Genomic DNA, 9,149 nt, shown 5'->3' on the forward strand with positions numbered 1-9,149 from the left:
CTGTTAGCTTTGGTGCAATCCCAAGAGGGGGGTGAATTGGGTATTTAAAAATTTATCTCCTAAGTCTAATTAACCAGAAATAGTATTACACAAACCTAGGATCTTTCTATATAATTATAAAGTCAATCAACACATGTACAACATATAATGAATTAAACGTAAAACATACATGTGCTAAAAATAAAAGTGCGAAAAATAAATTATGAAAATATAAAGTACACGCACGATATGTTATCGGGGTTCGTCTAATACTGCCTACATCCTTGCCTTGGCTCACCAGCACAAAGATTCCACTAATGTTCACTTAACAGGTGGAGTGGCACTGGTTACAATGAGGTTAATTAACAGGGCTGACCTTAACCTACAACTGCACCTTACCAGGATGGTGCACCTAACTTTCCTAACCGGGTCTAAGTCAATCCGAGATTATTCAACAGGGCTAATCTCCCACTTCAGGCCCGCGCCTAGAATACAAAAATCAATATAATTTGGCATACAAATAAATGCTTCTTAACTAAGCAAACTATGTACCGATTCAACACAAGCATAATCAATGCACATCAATAGATAGGAACTATAAGCTCAGTGCAATACGTGTGCAATAACACTCAATCTAATATCAATGTTCAATCAAGCACAAGAGTGCATTAACAAGCTAATCTTTGGAACTAAGTAAAGATAAATCTCAATCAAGGTTTAGGGTTTCAAAGATTCAAGCCAATGGAAATTTAGAATATCTTAAAAATTATTTTTTCTCAATATCAAAGCACAAATAAATATTCAAATATGATTTTGTAAAAATATTTTTGCACACACAAAATGCAAGCCCTAATGAGTCTTGCAATGATAATGCAAAGACCCACTTAGCTTTAAGAATTTTCCCAACCAAAGATTTATCAAATAAAATCATGGGGAAAACTCATTTGCTTAACTCTCAAATAAAAATCACGAGCACAAGAGCAAGTGAGGGTTTCTAGAAATATAGAATAATCAATAAAACACTCACAAGGCTTTGATTTTCCAAGAGATTGGAAGTATTAAAGTGTAATGCCCCGAACCCTTAAACTCGGGTTCGGTGCGTTATACTTGATAAAATCCTGATAATCCATAATCCATAATATACGCAACGGAAAATATAAATATAATCTTCATATATAATACCATAATACAGTAATACTAGAGTTTACTATTCCTATCTAAATTCCATATAATTCATCCATCACCTACATTTTCATAAATCTACATAACTCCCAAAACATTTCAGTATTTTCACAACCCTTTCTTATTCAACATCCTTAAAACATAACGACATAAAACATAAAATATTTACATCCCCAAAATATTATCATGATATACCCTTTCTTTTATAGTCCTCAAAAATGCTAAAAATCCTCGAGCTCTCTAAGCCCGACCTCGAGGATGTCCTAAAAAGGAAATAATCATATTCGGATGAGACACGTCTTAGTAAGGGAAGAAATAATATATTAAAACAGCGTGTGGCTAACATGAGGATATAAATATCATTTCAATAATATTTGCAAAACAATATCGTATACACTAAAATCATTCTCTGAACCTAATCAATCACATGCAAAAGATTTACCCCATGAGATTACCTCAGGATAGGGGAGATTACCCGCCCATACCCTTTGCTCTGATACATTTGGTAACCCGAAGGTCACTACTGAAGCATATCAAGGCACTCACCTTACTCAGTAAGCCCTCAAGCATTAAATTGATCTCGTACTCACACAGTTCAACAAAAGTTTACCAGTGAAAGCTCTAAGGATAGGGAAATCTATCCGCTCATACAAGTAGATTCCCTTTGCCCTAGTACGTTATGCAGCTACTGTCACATCTAAAGTTACTAGTGCACTCGCCTTACTCAGTAAGCCCTCAGGCGAAGAGTACGCCCCACCCAATCATAACATGTTCTACATACATATATACTTCTAATATCACAATACATTATTCTTTCTGTCATTATTCAATCATACACATTTGTTCATGTTTATAGCTTAAACATTGCATTGCATTTCACTTTACGTAATCTTCAACATTACATTGTTCACATTTGTCATTTCATTCCATTGTCATTCATTTGTCATTTCATTGCATTTTCTTTTCTTTCATCCGTACTACATCCGGTCTTTAGTTATCATCAATTAGTCTATAACTCCTTTTAGTTGTTATCAGTTAGTCTACATAGAATGTGCTAGATCTGCTAACATGACTCTTTTCAGCTGTCTTACATTTACATGGTTGCATTTAACATACACAAGCAACATAGTCCATATCATATTTTATTCTCAATGCTTTACTTACTTAGCCTGTATCTCATACATTTAACATATATTTGCACATAATTTACATTTACTCATGCCATACAATTTAGCAGTAAAATTCATACATATTCTTGTAAAATAGGTCAACCCACATTTAACATTTATATGCTGAAATACATTTCATTTCTCACATAATTCCTCAGAAATTACTTTTCACTTTCATTCGTTTGCTTTCACATATACATAACTATATAAGCAGTCCTAGGCTCAGAAAACATAATTTTACATTGTTGGCATTTTATAATTCACACCAAAACATACATATAAAGTAACATAATTTATTACCTTTAATTTCATAAAATCTGATTTAATATATAATTTCCCCTTACCTGACTTCTGAACTACACTGGTAGGATCCCCGAATAGATACTCACAGCATTCACTTGGACCCTGAACCAAAAATCCTATTTTAATTAAAATAAATTCCAACTAACTCAAATCTTAAGAAAAACACTTATTTACTACTTCTTAGGCTCCAAATAACATTATTCATTAAGAAAATCCCAAAATAATTCACTTACCCAGATTTTGGGATGTTTCCCAAACCCCTCAAACCAACGATCAGCTCCTACAGTCTTGCATAGAACGATCCTACGAACCTCGTGGTGGTTTTGGATTGTCAAACCGGGTCAAATCCGACCCAAAATTGAAGAGAGAAGGCTGATGGAGCCATTTAAGAGAGAGAGAGAGAGAGAGAGTGTGTGAAGGTTCCCGAATTTCTCGCTGAAAATGAAAGAAAACTCAACTTAAAGGCAGGGCTTCATCAATGAGACACGAGTGTTCGTCGACGAGGCACTGTAGATACTTCATCGACAAGAAGATACTTTCGTCGGCGAATTTCAGAGTTTCAAATATACTCTCTCGGGATTCTTTTGTCGACGAGGGACTGACTTTGTCGACAATCTTAGAAGGACACTCGTCGACGAAGGCAGGACATTCATCGAAGAAGCCTGTTATTTGTTCTAAAAATCCTTCCTTTTTCCCTTATTACCCATTAATCCATTTTATTTATTGTATTTCCTAATTATTTAAAATTTATGGGTCATTACATAAAGTGTATGAGGTTTGTATAGGAAAATAGGGCTTAGGATTTTTCAGAGAATTTTTCTTAATCTATTTTGCTAATTCTTGAAAAGTAACCCATATATATAGAAGAGGGCTAAATTATGACCGTCGAGGACATATGGGTCATTATTAAATTTGTTTTAAACTTGTTTAGTAAAATTAACCTTATTTAACCCTATTTACCTCGTTCAAAAATTGGACCAATCTGAGAGTTTCGGGCGCCCGACTTAAAGTTCGGTTGCCCTAACAGATACAATCAGAAAAGTTATTTTTGAAGCTCGGGTACTCGAATATGGACTCGATTTTCTGAACCGAAGGCGATTTCCAAAATACCACGGTTCGATCGCCCAGTCCTGAGTTCTGTTTGCCGAACTCATGTGTTCAGTAGCTCGAGGCCTTTTTGAACGTATAAGTTCGGGCTGCCGAGTTGGTGGGAAAAGTCAGAGTAATGGTTCAGTCGCCCGTGGACGCTACGGTCAAAATGGTTCAGTTGCCCGAAACCAAGTCAACCTTCTGACTGGTCAAGGGTTTGGTCGCCTGAGGTGTTTTGAACACTAGGGTTTCAATCGCCCGAATCCTCATAATTTTACCCTATAAGTCCAGTTTTACTTCAATTAATTCCCCTAATATTATAAGTGATTATGGGGACTGTCCTAAGTGTAAGGGCAAGGACTTAGGGTCATTCTAAGGTCTTTGAGTTAGTCCCAAAAACCTAACATCGGTCGACCGAATCCCTAAGGTCACTCTATGGTCTTGAGCTTATTAGTTCCTATCATGCATGATGCACGTCAATTATTACAGACCATTTCCTATATTACTATTACAGACCCAAATTAAGATAAATATATAAAAATACAACTTAAAAACAAATATCGGTCTTCATGCACTGCTCCTTTGCAATTTCATGGAAAATGTCGGGGTATGCTCGTTTAAGTGCTTTTCAGCTTCCATTTCTCATATGTCATCCATGTTTTATAAAAATAAACCTGTTTAAATACTCAAAGTACACAGATGAGATATTGTGGTTTGTCATAATCAAAATAGGAGACGGACTCAAAAAGTCATCACAAACAACACACATACGTTCCTAATGTTTCAATATAAATGCATCTAGATAATAAAGGTTACTTTAGCAACTTATTACTTCAATATACTTATACTGAAACAGTAGGCATACACAAATTACCTTAGAATTTTTTTTTTTTATATGCTAGACCATGGATAATTTATCAATATTTCAAAAATGACGTTTTTACTTTCTAAAACTTATGTCAATGCACTTTATATGTAGCACCCCAAATCCGGTGGGGCCCGGAGTACTATCCTACTTACGTATATCTCTAATACCATAGTTATACTGACCTGTACCCAGAGTGGGGTACCGAGACACTTGTCCATAAACTCATATAAAGCAACATGGTGGACGCATGCATATATATATATATAATCCCAAAACACATACCAGAGTTCTAATGTCATCATAATTACGTACTTAAATCCCCAAAATCCATAATACATCCCATGATACACAAAACATATTCATGTTTCACCAATACTTACTCTGAACTACAATATCTAAGCCCTGCCCTAGAGCTCTCTAGGTTTGGTTCCTTGGATTTCTTGAAATGTTAAAGTTATTGGAGTGAGACACCTCTTAGTAAGACAGAATGGATTATCGTTAGTGTGTGGCAACATGAGTTTTAGTATATCATAAACATATCCTATAAATAATTAACTTTAACTGATAAATCATGTAAAACTGTACTCATATATGTATGTATATATATATATATATATATATATATACATACATATATATATATATATGTTTGGAAAATACATACTTTTCAACAGAAGCATACTTTATCGTAATAAGTTTCTCTGTATATGTAAATCATCTGTTATATCTATGTATAAAAGAATTTTCCCCTGAATAGACAATCATATAATATCATATAATAACCCCACATGATTGGGTTGTGCGGCCCGTAGGTAGGACTTAGTAATGACTGGCCTACCACGCTAAGCTAGACATAATGCGTCTGTAAGTACAATTGGCTACCCAGCCTGGTCCGAACTACCAAGGGGGTACTCTACTCTTCTCTGACTCAATCAACTATTCATACACCAACACTTCCTGAATAGTGTGGTAGCACTAACTATATCATATTAACTACGGTATTGTGCTCTAAACATAATTGGTCCATCAGGGTTCTTATACCATATAATCTTGTTCATATATATATATATATATATATATATATATATATATATATAATAAAACTGTAACTTGATCTCATTTTCATAAATCTGACTGAATACTGTCATATCATAAATATGGCTGAATACTGTCATATCATATTTCTATCTGAGTACTGTCATATCATAAATCTGGCTGAATACTATCATATCATAAATCTGGCTAAATATTGTCATATCATAATTTTATAATATTCATAACACTTTCAGAAATCATTATAAAATCATACTTGTTCTATATCATCATAAAATATTCTAATAGGTTTATTTATGTCGTAACATATTCATTACTCATGCCATACAATTTGAATGATAATTCATAATATAATAATCTGCCTAAGAAAAATATATTTTGTTAAGAAATAAACGTATAATCATTTTTAGGATTTACTTAAACCCAAAATACATGTTTTTCCAAAAACATACATATAATATTAATTCAAAATTTCCATTTTCATATGTCTGAATATTCAGAAAAACATATATATTATATTCCTGTAATCACATCCTACAATTTAATCAGTTAATTTTTTCAAAACTAACTGACATTATCTATTCTCCTTATCTTATCCCTGGAATGGTGCCTAGGAAGTTCAAACCACGAATCTACTCTGATTAAAATTTTAAGGATCGAAGCTGGGACCCTGTAATGGTGTCTGATCATCAATTTGGCTAAAAATTGGGAAGAAATTGGAGAGAGAGAGAGAGAGAGAGAGAGAGAGAGAGAGAGAGAGAGAGAGAGAGAGTTATAATTTTCCTTAAAAAAATGAACTAGGGTCTATTTATAGGCTACTGCTCTCAAACAAAATCGTCGACGGTTTTCCTGAAACCGTCGACGGTTTGGTTTTTCGTCAACCCAATTTTCACCATTTTACCTTTACTGAGACTCAGTAATTCAAAATCATCGACAGTTTTCTCTGAGCTTACCAAACCATCGACGGTTTCGTCCTACACCAAACCAATTTCTCTTTTTTATTATTATTATTATTATTATTCTGAGTCTCTACATTATACCCCTCACAAGCAGCAAAAGTGCTTCAAAAAATGCTAAGCGATCATTACTAACTAAAAAATGCTAAGCAATTAATTATCCATATCTTCATTTTTTATTTTCTTTCCATAGGACGTGTGAGAAATTTGTTGCCCACCTGTTGTTTATCCCTTTCATAAACACTTCACAAACACTAGTTTCCCAAAGAAACATTACACAAAATAGGCCAATTCACCAGCGTGCAATCTAGCATATTTGCCACTTTTAGCCTCAAATCATTATCAATAGCTTGAAATTCGAGAAATGCAAAAGTTCAATGACACAACAATCATAAAATCCAAAACCCTAACCAAGAAATTTCCTTTTCAAATTGTAATTTTGCTGTCCATACCCAGCACGTCTCCCTAATTTAGCACCGACCCAATTTTCGCGAGAGTGAAGATCCAAAAGTTCACTCAGTTTAGTCACTGTCCCATCGGAAATCAAATCATACCAATACAATCAATATCAAGATTTTCTTTAAATTTTATCATTCTTAGATCAAATCATGCACAGTTTCTTAATCAACAACATGATTAGGTTCTAATACTACTTGTTGGGAATATCTTTAATCTATAAAATCCAATAACCCAAGATTATCATATTATTCAATTAAGAAAACTAAACGCGAAATAAATATTTGGATTCATACTAAACGTAGAATAAATACATGGATCCATAGATGTGTTTGATTTGATTGTCCAACAGAGTTTTGATTTTCTACAGTCAAATCCTTAAGTGTATCACTTGTATTCTTCCCTTTAGATGGAAAAAAAAAAAAACGTGAAAACTATTTTTGATCTGACTTTTAGGGACCATAACTCTATTATGTTTTTTTTATATAATAGGTTAATTTTAGAAGTTCATCAATCCTAAATTAACTCAGTATTGGGTTTTTACACATTACAAAGCTCATACCCAATAAATATTAAAATAACCCAGTAAAATAATTGTTATTAAATATGTGAGTCCATAATACCCTGGTCCATCTATATATATATAGATAAAAATATAATATCATGCCCATCACATAGGGAAGAGAGAAGAATAATAGAATTCTAACTATGTTATCTTCTCTTCTTTCATGACATGGGCCCTCATCTTCGCGACGAACACTATGACAGTGTCATTAAGAAAAATAAAAAGGCAATAGAGAAGTGTCTTACAGTATTTGATTATACGAAATGCTCCATTTGACAAGACGCACTCTTCATAGAAAAGTTCAACATCGACGCTTCATCTAAAAAAGAAAGAGGAGAAATGAAGTATAATTTGGTGGGGCTTAAACAAAAGCATGTCGCCCACAGAAAGTGCTATGCTAATTAACAGTAATCCCAACCGTCCTATGCCTGTAATGAGTGGATCACACGACTCACAAGCAGGCAGCTGCAGTTGATAAGGAAAGCCTCATTTCTATTTCCTGATTTGGTGATTTCAAAGAACGGGCAATTTGAAAGGTCCTCGTCTGTAGTGCTGAGTGCTGCTGTTGATCACTATCCCAAGTCCTTTTTTCTTCTTTTTTTTTTTGTTGGGTTGAAGTCATAATCCTGGCTAGCTCCAACCACAAGCTGCGACGTAGTCTTCAGATGAAGATAAAAAAGGGAAGATGGTCACTTTTATTTGACATCCACTTGTTGGTGATGTGGTTTCTCCTGCTTTTGACTGCTTTCTATGGGGAAGGAGAGAAGATTTTGCTGCAACCTATAGCTAAGCAAGTGGGTGAAAACGATACGGTGCTGAGTAATTAAGATATAGCTATAGCTAAGCAAGTGGGTAAAAACGATACGGTACTGTGTAATTAAGAATACGTCCTTTTGTTCTTCTAGAAGGAAAAAAAAAATGGTATAAAAGTTTAGTAGTGGGGGAGAGTCATGTTAATGTTTAATGTTCTTCCTATTACTTTGTTTTACAAAAGTTGTATTGGGAGTATGAATTGCACGTATTAAAATTAGGTTTTTGTCCAAGATCATATAAATTTCAACTTAATATTTGAACTCGAGCCAAGTGTTGATGTTCAAGTTTGATTGATGTTATATATATAGTAGACATTTATGGTCGGTTTAGATTAAAATTTTTGATGGGAGAAAGAATGAAAAATAAAGAGAAAACTCTTTTTATATATATATATATATATTTTCAATTAAATATTATCAAAAATAAAAATTGTAGTCCAAATCCCTAAAATTCAATTTGCAAATAGGCCAAACTCACTCAGTTGACTAAGCTCCTTAAACAAGCTCAAGCCAATAGCACTCTTATCTTCTGAAGCTCCCAATTATATGTAAACTTATTCCTAAGCTTTGCATTATTTGTAATTACTATTATTACTTTTTGCATCTTGTGTGAATGTGAGACTTTATGTATCCAAGCTCAAGCTTCCTCAGTTCTTCAGCTCGAGTTTTAAACATGCAAATCGTGACCAAGCTCAAATCAATCTCAACTGGCTGAAA

This window comes from Malania oleifera, chromosome 10, assembly GCF_029873635.1.
Source record: "Malania oleifera isolate guangnan ecotype guangnan chromosome 10, ASM2987363v1, whole genome shotgun sequence".
NCBI lineage: Eukaryota > Viridiplantae > Streptophyta > Magnoliopsida > Santalales > Ximeniaceae > Malania > Malania oleifera.